Source organism: Rhineura floridana, chromosome 4 (genome assembly GCF_030035675.1).
Source record: "Rhineura floridana isolate rRhiFlo1 chromosome 4, rRhiFlo1.hap2, whole genome shotgun sequence".
NCBI lineage: Eukaryota > Metazoa > Chordata > Lepidosauria > Squamata > Rhineuridae > Rhineura > Rhineura floridana.
The window spans coordinates 83288290-83304538 of record NC_084483.1 but is presented as its reverse complement, the minus strand read 5'-3'; positions in this window follow the sequence as shown (position 1 = coordinate 83304538).

Sequence of the window (16249 nt, the reverse complement as noted above, 5' to 3'; positions counted from 1 at the left end):
TATTTTTTTTCTTTTGTTGTATTGTTATGTTTTTGTTGTTTGACTTTGTTTTGTTTGTCTTTTGAAAAATTTGAATAAAAATTATTAAAAAATTTTTTTAAAAAAGCTTTCAAGACTTTTTTAAAAAGGTTAAAAAACATATTGTTTTTATTAAAAAGGTTTAAAAACATATTAAAAAGCAATTCCAACACAGAAGCAGACTGGGATAAGGTCTCATCTTAAAAGGCTTGTTGAAAGAGGAAGGTCTTCAATAGGCACCACAAAGATAACAGAGATGGCACCTGTCTAATATTTAAGGGGAGGGAGTTCCACAGGGTAGGGGCCACCACACTAAAGGTCTGTTTCCTATGTTGTGCGGAATGGACCTCCTGACAAGATGGTATCTGCAGGAGGCCCTCACCTGCAGAGCGCAGTGGGTATATAAGGGATAAGTCGGTCTTTCAGGTATCCTGGTCCCAAGCTATATAGGGCTTTGTACACCCAAACTAGAACCTTAAACTTGGCCCGGTAGCAAATGGGCAGCCAGTGCAATTCTTTCAGCAGCGGGGTGACATTTGGCCATACCCTGCCCCAGTGAGCAGTCTCGCCGCTACATTTTGCGCCAGCTGCAGCTTCTGGACCAACCTCAAGGGCAGCCCCACATTTTCCAAATGAAATGTAGAAAAATCCTGTTATTCTTCTGAGTACTTTAGTTTTGGACCAACATTTGCAGAATGGGGCAAAAATTAAGTGTTTGTGTTCTGTCTTTTCCAGTCTCAGGCACTGTTTGTTGCCTATGCCAAGACACCTTCATGTACTCTGTTATCAAATAATATAAGCCAGGGTTCTCTATTGTTTCGGTTCTCCTGAAATTCACTGCTCATTACATCTTGTGGAAAGAAACACTTAACTTTTACCATATGGAGAACTCCCATTGAGACTTTTAAATAATATTCTGTGTATAATAACCCAGTGTGAATACATATATAATAAGTTGGCTCTTCTTTCTCCAGTGTATATTATACAACCCCAAAAACTCTACACATGATACTAAACATTCAGCACTTGTAGTTTGGCAAGTTTCTGAAAATGAAGAAATCACTTTCATTCTACATACCCAGAAACAATATAACAAGAAGTGGACTGAAGGGTCCTTCCTTCAGTCAATTGTTCAACACGAAATGCAGCATGGATACCCACAGGAACCTGAAACTCTCTTTGATGTAATCCTAGCATCCCTAAAAGATACATGAAAAACAATCCGATGTACGTTTATTCCATAAGTAGGTAGCAGGGCAGTGGAGGGGGATGAAGATATGAAGCTCCACCACTTAATTCACAGCAGGTACAGTGAGGTCATCTCTTGGGGTGCTACTTGCAAGCCACACAAGCTTTTCTCAGAGATAAACCCACCAGATAAGCTAAGCGGAAGGAGAGATAGGTTACATTAGCACGTATGGCTGAGAGTTAAACTGCAGATTTTATTTTGAAAAATTCTCATTTTTCTTTTTTATGACCAACCAAGCTTTTGAGTCCACCAGAACTCTTCCTTCATCAGGCTGGACGTTAAGCAAAGTTGGGGTCAGATGGAAAAATCTGGCTTGGTATTGAAACCATACGGTCTGGATTGGTCAAAAAAACCCATTTTTGTTATATAAGGAGAGGCATGGCTGTGAGGGCTGTCATGAAAAATGCCTGCACTTCAGAATTCACCACTATACCACTAGTAACAAGCAGTAACTCACTGCTCTCAGCTGTAATCTCCTGGATTTATTCAGCCTGCACAATGTTATAGACCTGTCTTTGGCTGAAAGTTGTAAGCAGCATTTTCACTTGTTCTGCATTTTTCTGGCTAATGCAGATCTGAGATTCTTATATCTACAAAATCATAATCTGTGAACTGCTCCAAAGAGCAATAAGTTATGTGTAACAGGAAGAAAGAGATGCTGAATCACTTCCACTGCTGGCTGTGCCCTGGAACTGTTGCTTTCCAGGCACCCAGAATCCCAGCATCTTCTTTAGTTTTATCATTATGAATGCAAGAAAATGACATTTTTTTAAAAAAAAGAAATACTATCACTGTGATTCTCAAAACTTCTTCATGGTAATGTTAATGCTAATGTAACATTTGGAATTCATAGAATTGCATGTAAGCATGAACACAAAGAATTTCTTGTGGAGTTGGAAAATTCATATCAATTAGTATACAAGTACAATCCAATTAAATTTTGTTCCTAGATTACAGATAACGTATTGTTTCCACATTCTGGTTCAACATATGAACTATGGTTTAGCATATTCAATCAACTATGACCTAACTTTTCCATATGTACACAGTTGAAGGGAGGGTCACTTCAAAAAGTGTGAGGATCAGTTATGATATCAGAAGGATACCTTTAAGGGCTGTTTACATTGTTTATCTATACACCTTAAGATGTTTTAAGTCAAGGGTGGCTAACCCCCAGTTTGGGGGCAAATGTGCCCCCAGCAAATTTTTATAGCCCCCTAAGACCCCACCAATTTTGATGGCTGCAGGTAAAAGAAAAAAAAATAGACAGTGCTGAAGTGGGCAGAGTCCTGATGTGTATGCAGTTTGCCCCTCCCAGTCATCAGACTGATCATTGGATGAGTGGAGAGGGAATGAAAACCTTCCTTTTTAGCTGAGCTGCATGGATCAGACATTCCCTTTAAAAGAAGAGAATTTCATTGCAGAGCATGGTATTGCTATCAATATTTTTTACCACAGTCTGCTGAATAAGCTGGACAAATACAAAGATGACAATCTGAAAGAGGGTCTGCTGCTGTCCCTTCACCATCTCCCTTAAGATCATTTATTTATTATGAAATTAACTTGAAGGAGGTAATGCCTTGGATCAAAAGTAATCTAAATACAATCTTTCCCTGCCCTTCGATTTCCTGGTGCAGAACGAAAGGTGTCTCCTGTTTCTGTATTAGTGTTAAAGGGAGAAACATTGTTTAAACGCCAATAAAAATATCAATGAGTAATAGATATTAACTGCTTTTTATTTTTTATTTTTAGTAAACATGTTTTTTCTCATGGAGTGCTGAGCTATTAGTGTAATACCTGACAGCCTGCAAATAAAGTAAAAAGGTTTTTTTTGCTGAGAAGCAAGAAAATCTGTTCTTGCTTCATAGCAAAAAGGAGGAGGGACAAATGGAAAATTCTCCAATAAAGTAATCAAGCCTAGCTTGCTTATCTATTTCCCAGATTTAAGGTGTTGCATCAACATACACAGTGTCCAGATAATGTGCAATGAAATGGTTATAAAATACATTTTTGTGAGGGCAGACAGGAAACAGTTCTCACAAATTTTCTAAAGCATCTGTCCCATCTGGAGAAATAAAACAAGACAGACATCTCAGCTTCCCTCCAAAAAGTTGGGTGTCTCTGCAAGCCCCTCTTAAGGGAGTGAGCAGAACTCTGTGTGTGCACTTATTATGGCAGTTAAAATGTTCTATATCCTGCAGGGAGTGTGAATTTGGCACAATGGTGCAGCTCTAAGGAATTGTGGTTCCTTATATCTATTAGCTAGCAGCTTGTTAAAAAACAAAACAAGTTTCATCTTGTTTTGTCAAAGTGGCCCATTTATGCTTCACAACTCAAGAGGTCATGTACCTTAACTCTGAGGAAACACACTTGCTGTTTTAACACTTCCCTTAGGGTTTATGGCAAGGATGATGGTATTTTCAGGAGTGATAAATGAAACTCTGCCTGTTCTGTATAATTTAAGGGAAAGTCTGAGAAGAGGAATACTAGAACAGTAAAATCACCGCCTCTGTCTTCAGATCTGCTAAGCATGACTGTGATTCAGACACAAAAAAACCCTTAACAAGTTAAATCATACCATAATACTTCTGGTTAAACCAATTTAGTCCCATTTGGAAGTAAAATATATTGGATTCAATAATCAACTGAGTTCATGACCAAGATGCTAGTCAGTTTCCAGACATTTATGCTGCATGTACACATTCTGTGTGGCCTTTTCAGGTCATTTAAACATGCTGGTATTGTTCTGCACATTTAATGACAAAGGCCCTAATGTTATATTAGCAGGAACGGTACACAACATTTTGAATCCTACACAAGGTGTGTAGGAAAACGACTGTGTGTAATTCTTCCTGAAAGGTGAGTTACATGTGTGAGGGTTACCTGCCTTGTCCCAGAGTGGTGTAAAAGGGTCAATACATTACAAAGCTTTTTTTTTTTTTTAGCTTCCGGGTGGAGGATTGGATCTGTATAATAAGTCGCTGACGACGTTTCAAAGTGAGTGCTATGAATGGATTCAAGAGTCTGGGCCTTTCTCTTCCAGCTCCACTTCCTGGGGTTGTCTACTTACTGGGGCAACCCTTACTGCGGTGACTATCTAACTGACCACCCTCAAGGATGGTTCGGTTTAAATTAATTCCTCTTTTTTTAAATAGTCATTCACTTTTGATAAAACTTTAAAGGGATTTTGTTAACCATTAAAGTAAAATCTCGAAGGAAAGAGAAAAGGGATTCCTTCTTCCCGACATCAGCCCCGGTTTGTTTCTTTCAGCAATAGAAACCGGTTGATTCACCAGCTAGACCAAGATAAACTTTTTTTTTGCCGTCTGCCATTTCAAAACAATAAAAGCATAAAACGTTTGCAGGATAGCTCTGCTACTCTACCAGTAAATTAGTGAGCGATGGGAAAAAGAAAGCCCGCTGCTATAACCTGAAACAGCCTTTACGATGGGAAATCGGCGCCAGCTACAGTGTAGCTTTCACAGCTGTGCCGTGGACTGCGTGTTTTGAGGGCAGCAGAAGCAGCATCTGCTAAATTCCTCAAGGGAAGGGGGGGGAAACCCTTTTACCTGGCTATTCTCTCAGTTCTAGTTACAGAAGCTGTCTTGAGTTTATCGGTTTTGTGCCAGTTGAAATCAGTTTAAACTCTGGAGCTGCGATCCTATGCACATAAAGGCTGCGTACCTTATTTCCCCCAAAGAATCCTGTGAACTGTAGTTTGTTAAGGTTGCTGGGACTGGTAGCTCTGTGAAAGTATAAACGAACCACATGTAAGCCGCCTTGAGTTTCATGAAAAAAGAAAGGCGGGGTATAAATAAATGGTGCCTATACAGCCTTCGAACTGGTGGGGAAGCCGCATGGATCCTTCCGAGTACATAGGATCAAAGCAGCATTGTGGCTGCCACTCACGCGTTACTTGAGAAACAATGTTTATCCATTTCTCTGATAGAAAGGCACCTCTCCGATACAAAGGACCTCTCTCAGCTGTCACCAGCAATGGTATTTCCATTATGCCGTTTCCATCTCAGCTCCTCTCTATAAGAACTGAAACTTTCAAGAAGGGCAGCCTCAGTCTGCTTCTTTTTTTTCACCTCCCCAGCCCTTTTCCCTTGTGAGTCAAGTCTTTTAGATTTGAAGCCAGCGGGCCGGGGATGTGTTACTACTGATTTTTGTAAGCCGCTCTGCAAGCCTTTTTTGACAAAAATGTGGGGTTTTTAAAAAAGCAAATAAATATATAATGTAAATTCCACTGGTGGCATACTAGATAAGGTGCAATACCATGTGTATTAACTCCATGGGAAACTTCCAGAGGTGCCATGGTAAATTTTGATGTGTAGGCACTCTTCATGACAACCTCCATAGCCAGGCACCTTGTAACAATATGCAACAGAAATGCATTTTGGAACACCGCAGACATTATGGCTTCAGTACCATGCCATATTTCCCATCTACCTACCTACTCACCCATTGCTTAACATCCGGCCTGATGAAGAATTCTGGCAGACCCAAAAGCTTGCTCACTCTTTTGTAATAATTTGATTGGTCCTAATAAAGGGACTTTGGCATTTTTCAAAAGAAAAGCTACAGTTAACCATTAGCCATCTCTTTTAGCTTATTGAGTGGGTTTCTCTTTGAGAAAAGCTTATTTTGCATGCGGAGGATTGGCAAATAGCTTCCCAGAAGAAGACGTTATAGTCCCTGCGATGGACTAAGGTTGGCTTTTCGTTTCTGCTCGTCCCAGCTGCATTGCTCCTTTATTGAACTTCCCGAGCAGGCTGAAGTAGGATTGCTCTGCACGTGCCTTTTAGGGAGGAGGATGTAATGCCGGGATTACGTCACAGAGGGTTTGAGGTTTGTTTGGCTGTGCGTGCCTGCATTTCTTGTTGAACAATTGACTGAAGGAAGACCCTTCCAGATCTACGCTCTCGCGGGAAGGAGAGTGGCTCGGGACTTTCCACCTTCCCATCCATTAATATAGGAGTATGGGTGTTTGTATCCACACATTTTTCTTTCTATAATCTTTATGCTAATCTTTATTTTTAGTAGGAACAATATTTTAATTTCTCCCCATGTAGTCTGATGTTTCATAATATGGGATCTCTCTCCCCACTATATTATTCCTGATAACTCCCACTGTGGTGTGTGCACTGCCTTAATTTTTAAATGTTATCAGCACACGTGTTTATATTTAACAGCAACAATTTCCATTTTGCAGCGGAGGAACTGAAGCCAAAAAGCAATTCTTTGTCCCAAAGATCCGTAGCTGAATTGGGAATTAAATGCAGTCCAACATGCACGTACGCACGCACACAAAAAAAATTGGTTATAATAATAACTAGTGTGCCTTCTCTTTTACTCTCTCGACCAGCTGAAAGTCGGCATTGCTGCAGCCGTACTCTCAGTGGGGCTGCTTGCGTTGACTTCAGGTGCATTTAAGCCCTCTGTGTGCAGCTTCATTTTCCACGCGTTCTCTCCGTTTCTCCTCGACTCCTATGGTCATATCGACACACCTGATTTCCAAGAGTGCCCGCAGAAATATTTCTCGGTGGGGCGCAATGTCTCTGAATTGTTACTTCAGGTCATTGGCAACCCACACTCACGATTACATTTAGAATGGGGGGGAGTGCCCCCCTTGCCTCTCCGTCTTGTTCTTTCCTGTTTTTCTCATACTTTATACGAAGGAGCTATTTTCTGCAAACTCTTTAGCTAGGAGAAGAATCCACGTTTCTGCTATGAATGGAGTGGCTCAGGAAAGGAAAGCTCAAAAAGCCCCCCAAAAAGAAGCTCAGGAAAGTACCATTTGTGCTTGCAGGTGGATCTTGGTATTGCCAGGGACAGCATCCACAACTAGAGATTCCTGGCTCTTCGCAGGGACTACGAACTGTCTCCATCAGGACCTTCTGAAGTTCCATCCAACCGTGTGATTCGATACCTCCCCCCCCTTTTTTTTTGCTGCAGACCCTGTACAAAATTTACAGCTCTGTAACTTGTAATTAAGCATGTAATGACTGAAAACGGCGCCATCCAAGGAAGGTGAAATGGATAATGCTACTGAACTAGATAGGGGAACACCCAACTGTATAAATGGTCACAGAATTTACACACACAAACACACACGGTTCCATTGAGCATCTCAGTCCTAGGTTTATCTGGAAGTGATTTCAATGGGCCTTATTCCCAAGAAAGTGGACATACATTGCAGCCTCGACCTTTTTTAAATATTATTTTAAATATATTTAACGCATCCACCTTCCTGCTTTAATACCATATGGATTAATTTATATCAATGCACACACCCTTTCCCCCAGATTCTAGGCTATTTTACACTATGGGTAATATAGCGTTTAAGCTTATATAATAATTACATGCAAATAGTTGCCCGATACGAATAATACTAATTATCTAATAATGTATAACTATTATGAGATTCCCCTCCGCCCCATTTCAACCTTCACCCTATTGCCATTGCAATGTACCCCCTCTCCCGGTTTGATAACAGATGCAGGAAAGTTTGATAATTAAACTGTTAAAGTTCTTGAATGCTGAGTGGCAGGAGCTGAGGAGGAATGCGATAAAGTTTAAAGCGCTTTTTGGTTTTTATTTTACGTAATTCTAAACGGCGATCTTCTCGCAACTACAGCTTGCAGTATCTGCTGTCGTTTAAACCGAGCAATCGCTCTACCCTTCACGTTTATTGGTTCTCCAAACATTCACCATCCCGACCACCGGGATGTAGGCTGCATTACTTCACAATAATCCAGAAAAACGTCTACATTTCCTAGTTCCTTACTAAACCGAATTAAAACCTTCACTTCTCCCCTAAGAAAGGGTAGAACCATCCACCTATAAACTTCCCTGGTCAAACTAAGGGAGGTTCACGAGAAAAACTAATTCGCCTGCCGAAGGCTGAGAGAGAACTGAGAGGGGTCATCTTTTCACCGACTACCGTTTAGAATCTAAAGATACTGTAGCAATACACGTACAGAGTTCCAGAGAAGTCTTTATCATAAAAAAATCAAGCATAATGTCATGTAATGTAATATTTAAGTTAGATAGGTCGACTGATAAGTGACAGAGTAACATGTTTCACTTGGGAACCCGACTATGCCCCGTATGTAGCCAGAGATAGACCCATCCTGTCTGACGAGCGGTTCAGCATCAAGCCACTATAGCCTCTTCACCTTCCACTGTTGCACTTTTTTGCTTTGCAACCAAGAGGACAGAGACTGCCAATCATCACTGTCAGTGATACAGGAAAAAGTGTTTAAAAACTTCCTCATGGCCTGCAGAGGTCTGGCGTAAGACAGAAAGGGGTGGGGAGACAGTAATTCTTTGGGCTATTATTTTTCACTCGGCACAGTTTAATAATGCATGTGTTGTGGCAAATATATTAATAGGCATTACATCTGGGACGTGATCCAAGGCCTTTTAAATCCCACCGATTTCAGTGGGAAGCTAAACCAAACTCTTGAATTCTACACACACCTGAGTGTAACTCCCATTGAACTCAGTGTGACATATCTGAGCAGACGTGTATAGGATTGTACTGGAAGAGTCTTGTGGTGTATTAAAGATTAACAGATTTATTAAGGCATAAGTTTCGCAAAGTAGATACCACTTTATCAGATGCATAAAACGTGTATCCTATTCTCTTCCCTGCCACACACAGGCGTAGGAGGGGATTGTAAATAGTTGGGCAAAAGGTGCTGTCCAGCTAGGACAATCCGATGTAAAGTTTAAATGTTTGTAAGATAAGCACAGTGGCCCATTCACAGCAGAGGACCTGCTTAAATCTTTCCTGTTGAAATTAGAGACTTACAAGTGTTTAACTTGGGAGGATGGATCAAGGATATTGTTATTTCCTGCCTCTCCCCCTCCCCCCCCCAAACGGCAGGGGAACAACAAAAAAGACACCCCCCAATCGAGCAGCTCATTGGTGTCTAAAAGGCGATCAAAACTGCAGCGTTCCAGAAACATGGAATGAATACAAAAGTCCTTGAAATCGTTAAACTGATAATATTTAAAGAGGATCACTATAAACAAATAAGCCGGCCTGGAACTGTTCACCAGCTGATTCTCCGACTGTCACTGGAACTAGAAACTGGAAAAGAGGGAGGGAGGCAAATCATCCTCTTTTTCCACGGTTCACGGAAATCTGTGTGATTCCCCAAGGGGACAAGTGGTTTGCAGCTTTTGCAGATCTGATGGATTAAACACAAGCCGTCTTCAGGCGCTCCCATTCGAAGGCAACCTCCCTCCCTCCTTAGGGAACCTTTCCGCGAAGCCTCCTTCCATGTGTACTGTACACGCAGGAAGAGGTTGCTGTACAGATTTCCACGCGATCTTGAACTTCGGTTCAAGATCGAGTGGAAACCTGCAAGCGGTGGGGCCTTGTCTCTCTGTAGGTTGGGGGGGGGAGGGAATTTTATTTGGGTCCGGGGCCGGCCCGGCCGAAATTTACAAGAGGGTGAAACAACAATGATCGGGTTAGTGCGATTGCTCTGTTATAATCCAGCCTTGATTGAACAGTGTCGTCTCCTAACTGTAGGCTTATGAAGACGGCTACAGTCTAATGTGGTGCCTCTCGTATATCTATTGTCTTCGAAGCGTGTTGCACACTCTCCCCCGGTCGCTTAACCTTTGTTTGTTTGTTTGTACTTTAAAAGGCTTCGTTTGAACGTATTTTGGTTTGAAGCTATTCACGTCCCACTTAGGTTTTTTTTTTTTTTTTTTAAAAACAAGGTTATCTAGGTATTGCCTCACAAAAAATCTTCCAACATTGTTTTGCGAAGAACGGGCGGGAAAAACAGAACAGTTAGACGCGCTCTGTAAACAGAAGGGTCCAACCTCTGGTGAAGTTACACCAAAGATGCAAGGGGGACATGGAGTGGGGACGAGTGCCAATGAAATCGACAATGTCTTAATATCGTGAGGTGGAAAGAAAGTCTTGCCATTCCTGAGGCACTTGAAGGGGGGAAGGGGGATGGAGGCGGGGCTACCTGTAGCCGCGGCCAGTTGTTTTAACACTTGCAAGAGACAAGCGGCACAGCCAACTGGGATGCAAGCGCGAACAGTCCCCCTAAGCAATCTGAAGGTTTCTCTAAAGTGGCCGAGCGCAGCAAATCAAAAGGCATCCCGCTGTTTTGGCGGGAAATCGGACTGTAGCGTGAGGGAGGGAGGTGCGCGCTGCCACTTATTTTTCAGGAGAGGATAGTTAACCAGACAGGAAAACGCGCGCCTTCATCTCATAATGACCAGCGGGGAGCGGAGGAGGGAGAGACTTTCGTCCCTTAGATTTGTGATAGCCGACTTTTCTCTGAATCCAAGCAGCGGTTAGTGTGCGGAACTGCCCCTCACCCCAATAGTTGCACAGCATTTAAATTTTACTAATGCTGAACACAGAGAATGCACCATAAAAAACATCACCAAACCGTATCCTCGCAACACATGTCAAATGGAAACGTACTGGTGACATGGAGCTATTGTTAGACAGTCAATCACAGTCTTTATTCTCTTTGTCAAACCCGTGAGGCACACCACTATAATGGGCACTTTATTGTGGACTGGACATGTTTTATGTGACTTTGGTACACACGATCACTTTAACCTGCCAGCCCTGCCTGAGCCCACATACCTTTCTCAGCAATTCCATGGTGCGAATGGGCTTTGGGAGGATGTATACAGACAGCAGTTCATAAAGTGAATGGTGTGTGTTGGCCCACAGAATGGCGAATGAATACAGATAACCGTTCAATTATGCCAAGTGTGTGCATAACTATGTTCTTAGCTGCTGTTTCGTCCTGCCAAGCAGGGAGAAGAATCTTAGCTTGCCATTCTGCTTCCTTGGATTTCAGGTCAGTGTGGTAAGGCTGGAAGCGTTTTCATATGCATCCTGTGGTAAGTTGTCATTTAGCAAATTGTTGTTTATATTTATCCCAAGTCAGCAGCTGACATGGAATCTGCCCTCCAGCCTCCAGATCCAGGCACTGGCCATTGCTTCTAATTCACACATCTTTTATTGAGAAAGGTGGTTTGCCATTTTTGAGGTTGTAGTAAATAGCAGTCTGAGCACACAGGGTGCACATTCCTGATAACAATTTCTCTGCATGAAAATTATGAGGTAAAACTAAATTGTTGTGACATCTCCTCCTCAAAAATATGTAAAAATTGCCTTATTTGTATGTTATGTGAACAACTGAGTTGTTGAAGAAAATCCAAAGAATTTCTGTGAGATCTGCTGGTGTGTCCTGCCAAAGAATTTCCAGACAACTTCATAAACTTGTGCATTTTTGCCATACAATCTTTAACTTCCAAAATATTTTCAGTGCTCAAAATGCGTTACATGCTACCCAACTTCTCAGTTCCAGTTCTTAAACTAGACAGTGCGGTGTCTTGTTGTTGCTGCATTGTTCTTCATTTTGGGAGATAAGTTGAATAATTAAAGGGAAGAGAATGAATGATGATAAAATATTGAAACATTTCAGCAAGCTGAGTGGGCAGTGGGGGAAATAATAGAATAAACCTACAGTCCTACATGTGCTTACTGGGAGTAAGCTCCACTGAACAAAGCAGGACTGCACTATTTAGAGCTAGAAGGGACAAGAAGGCTGTCAAGTCCACAACTTTCCCATACTGTTAGGCAGGATCTTCTTCCTACTATCTCCTAAGTGTGTGCCACCCAGACCAAAACATACCACAATCAGAGAACAAGTGCACTGCAGAAATATACTTGCAAATAAGGGAGAAGGAACAAGTGCAGAGTTTTATTTTAATTACAAAGAGCCAAAAAGTCGCTGCTAGTTCAGATACAGATCTTGACATTCTTGGCCTGTGCTTTTCTCAGTAAGGAAGACTTAGAAGGAGAAAGTCTCTGGCAGGAATGGGGAAACTTAAACTCCCACACTTCACTCCTGCCATTTTAGTGCTATAAAAACTTCTTCAAAGGTTCCCATGGTTACAGTAAGAGATAGGACAGAAGCATAGATTACCTCCCTTCTCAGAGGAGAATCCACCTTACCTATAATGAGTCAATTCAGGACAATACAATATGCCCCTCTGTTTTGTTCTGCTAAGGAAAGCTAATGGTTCAGGTTGGACAGGAGCACAAGGGCTCTGCAGGTGAAAGGTTACTGGCCCTCTGGCAGGCCACTTCTTTTTTCAGGTGGTTATTAAACTGGCCTGGGTTGTAAGTAATTGGCAGTGGGAAATATCCTAGTGAATGTTACAAATGCTTAAGGCTATAACAGGTGATGATGAGCAAGAGCAGGCAGATCAGGGGGTTTCAGCACTTGCGAATCTCTTCATGTCATTTCATGGTTCAAAAGAAGTTGATTTTTAAAGAAAAAAATCTGGTGTCATACTGAAGAGACACTACTGATGATGCTTTCAAGGAGTGAACCTTTTCACATAGGATTAAACTGTTTTATAAGCTGAAATGATTTCACATTTTTTAAAAAGTAGTACCTCTTCTGCACATTCCTCAAGATTGTTGCCCTAAATTGTATTCACCCTGAAATACCTGCAGTGTAAGGTAGCTCAAAATGATTCAGAGTTTCAGGTTTACAGGGGCTTCACATTCTCTTTTATAAAAGGAAAAGCTTTGTGCGTAATTGGGAATTCCCCATTGAATAAATGGAGTGTTCCTGTGCTGACAGAAGAGAGTGGAAAAGCCCACTCACATGTGCTTTGGAGCTTATTCAGCAGTCTGGTGTCTTGGCCAGAGTGCAATCTTATGCAGTTCAAAGGTATAATAGTTCAGATAAGTATAGGATTTCATCTAAGAGACTGAATGCACAGTGTTTCAAAGGTGTTAGGGCAATGTATTTGAAATATTACACCACAACTCCTCCATATCATAAATGTTTCACTAAAATCTGGACTATAATATAAGTGTGGAGCAAAGATCAATAAAGATACAGAAATAGACAAGATAATGATATGGCATGGAGAATGAAGCCATACTGCTCAATGAAAGCAACTGAGCTTATTGTTCACAGAAGTCATGTTGAATGCTGTATTTTCAACTGTAGTTTATCCACTAAGGGATTGAATAGCACAATCTCTTTCCTCCTCCAACTATGTCTTCTTGACAGCACTACCAGTATTACACAAGGCATTCCATCAGACTGCAGAAGCAAGGTCACTCCATTGACTCTGCTTTTGGTTCTTCTTCGGTTACCTAGCAGAAGCCATTCAATCAAGCTGCAGAGCAAAGGGAGAGAAGGGTGACGGTTAGGATAGAGAGAAGTGCTGCCATTCCATTAGCTTTCTCTCTCCCTCAACTGTTCATTCCAGCTGATCATCATAACACAGACATGTTCTTGGACTCCAACTTCCATCAGCTATAGTCATTTTAATGGCCAGTCTTGAGGTTACCAGTGCATGGACCACAGTGGTTAGCCTATCCCAGTCCAGATATGCCCATAGCTGATGTGCCAGACAAAGCTGGAAAAAGCCACTCCTAGCCACAAAGGTCTCTTGGGCCTCTAATACCAAAGATGTACCAGGAGTACCTCCAAGGTATGTAACTGTTCCTTCATAGGAAGGGCAACCCCATTTGAGAACAGGCAATTGGCCTGTCTTCTGGATATAGGAACCACCTACCCACAAAGCCTCCATTTTTTCCAGGATTCAAACAGTTTATTGGCTCTCATCTAGCTCACCATTGCATTCAGGCACAAATCCAGGGCTTGCACAGCAACTCCTAATTTAGACATTATTCAGATGTCATCAACATGTGATGACAATGAACTGCAAATGATCATCCCCAATGGGTTCATGCATATATTAAATAACATTGGGGACAAAATAGTGCCATGCAGAACCCCATAGCATAAGTATGAAACAAGTAAACTCTTTGCAATATCTGTTAGTCAGTCCGTAATTTATTATTGCAAGTAATAAGACATCACAATATATTCAGTACCCTATGCTAATTTTCAGTTGCATTATAAGTCATTCTGCATAGTTCTGGTAAACAGTAGCAGCGGCATGATATTTTGGTCTGTACCTCCCACCTACATGTAGCCTAATGAGCCATTCATTGCTGGTAATTCTTTTACTGTGCACTCACTCTTAACAGCAGACTCCGTCAACAGTACCACTTGGTTCTACAACTCCTCTTGCATGTATAGATGTATGAAATATCTATAACAAAGAACTGCATGGATTCACACAAGGATTTAAAAAAACCTATCTTATTTTGTTTAGATCCTGTTCATAGGGAACTGGAGTGCTAGTACAAGTGGGCGATCTGCGGTATACAGGGTTGCAGTCTTCTCAATGCTTCTCAATAGTTATTCCAACTATGCCACATTCAAAAGTACTTTTGAAACTTCCTTCAGTTTCAAAATCAGTCTTTTCTCATGGCGTGTGGGTGGATGCCATAGTGCCAAAATCCCCCTTGGGCTTAAGGCACTAATTTCACAGTTCTTTTGATGCTGGGCAAAATACTTTCAACCAGGGTAATGGAGAGGAGCTCGTCTATATATTTGATGTTTGTAGTTTTATTTTTTCAGTATATACCACTTATTCTTTTCAGACATGGTACAAAATGTACAAATAATGTTTAACCTAATCACTGAAAGTGTGTTCAAGCACTGGAGAAGAGAGGGTCTGATCTTGGAAACCTTTTAAATGAATAGCTTTGACATGCAGTAATTATTTTTATTGAAGTAAGAAGATTATTCCACTATCATCAGGTAATGGATTTAAAAGTGTTTCACCTTCTGTTTATACTCAGCAGGAATTGGTACTTCAAAAGATTTAATCTTTTAATAGCATCATTTAATAAAACCTGATGGTCACTGCACTATGCTCTCTGCTAGAAAAAATATAATGTCTGTTCAAAAGCATTATATTTTATTGAAATGCACATGGACATAAATTATCTGAAAGCTCTGTATTGCATTTAATTAAAGGATTTTGAATGCTAGATCATGTATTTGTTTGCAGTGGAGACTGATGGTGTGCTTGTATGTAAACATACAAAAATATGCATGATAAATCCACATTTTTATTTGGTTATTTTTGAGACAACTATCTTACAATATGTTAGTGCCTTTTTTGCTTTTTTCATGTGAATGGCAGCTAGTTCTTTCACAGGTTAATAATAATTTTAGCTGCTACTAGTTGGGTTTATTGATTTTGCTGTTGTGTAACCCAAAACCATTGTACACTATAACTTAATGTGTAGTCACAGGAAAATAACCGTACACTTGGAACAGACTTGAAAATCAAATACTCACCAAATACAAATCCACCCAACCAAAAGCCCTTATAAGGAAAAGAGAAAAACAGTCAAATTGCACTAAAAGCCACCACTTTTTGTGAGGTGAGCTGAAAAGACTTAATTTAGCTGGGTAAAGAAATTTCTCATGTTGGCATGCAAGAATGTTTTGCAACTGTTCATAGAAAACGCAATTGTATTTTCTAGCACAGGGGAAGGCAACTTTTTTTTTCTGTTGAGGGTCACATTCTCCTAGGACAGCGTTTCCCAACTAGTGGGCCACCAGATGTTGTTGGACCACAACTCCCATCAGCCTCAGCCAGCATTGCCAATGGTCAGGAAAGATGGGAATAGTGGTCCAACAACATCTGATGGCCCACTAGTTGGGAAATGCTGTCCTAGGAGTAATCTGTCATAGGCCACATGCCAGTGGTGGGTGGAGTCAGAGTTGCTGATGGGTGGAGCCAGAGACAAATGTATTCTGGATTGATTTATGTGGAATAAAGTCTGCCCTGCTTCAATTTTCATCATGGCTGAAGATTAGAATTCCCAGTCCTAATGCAGGTCTCCTCTGAAGTAAGCACCTCTGGGTTTGATGGGATTACTCTTAAATAAGTATACAGGGGATTTTCTTTTCTAAGCACAGCAGACCAGTACAGCTTCTGTTCTGGAAAACAAGTGAAGTAATTCCTTTCTGACTACATACACACATGGCAGAAAACATACCAATTTGTTCTTAGGCAACTGGAGGGGGG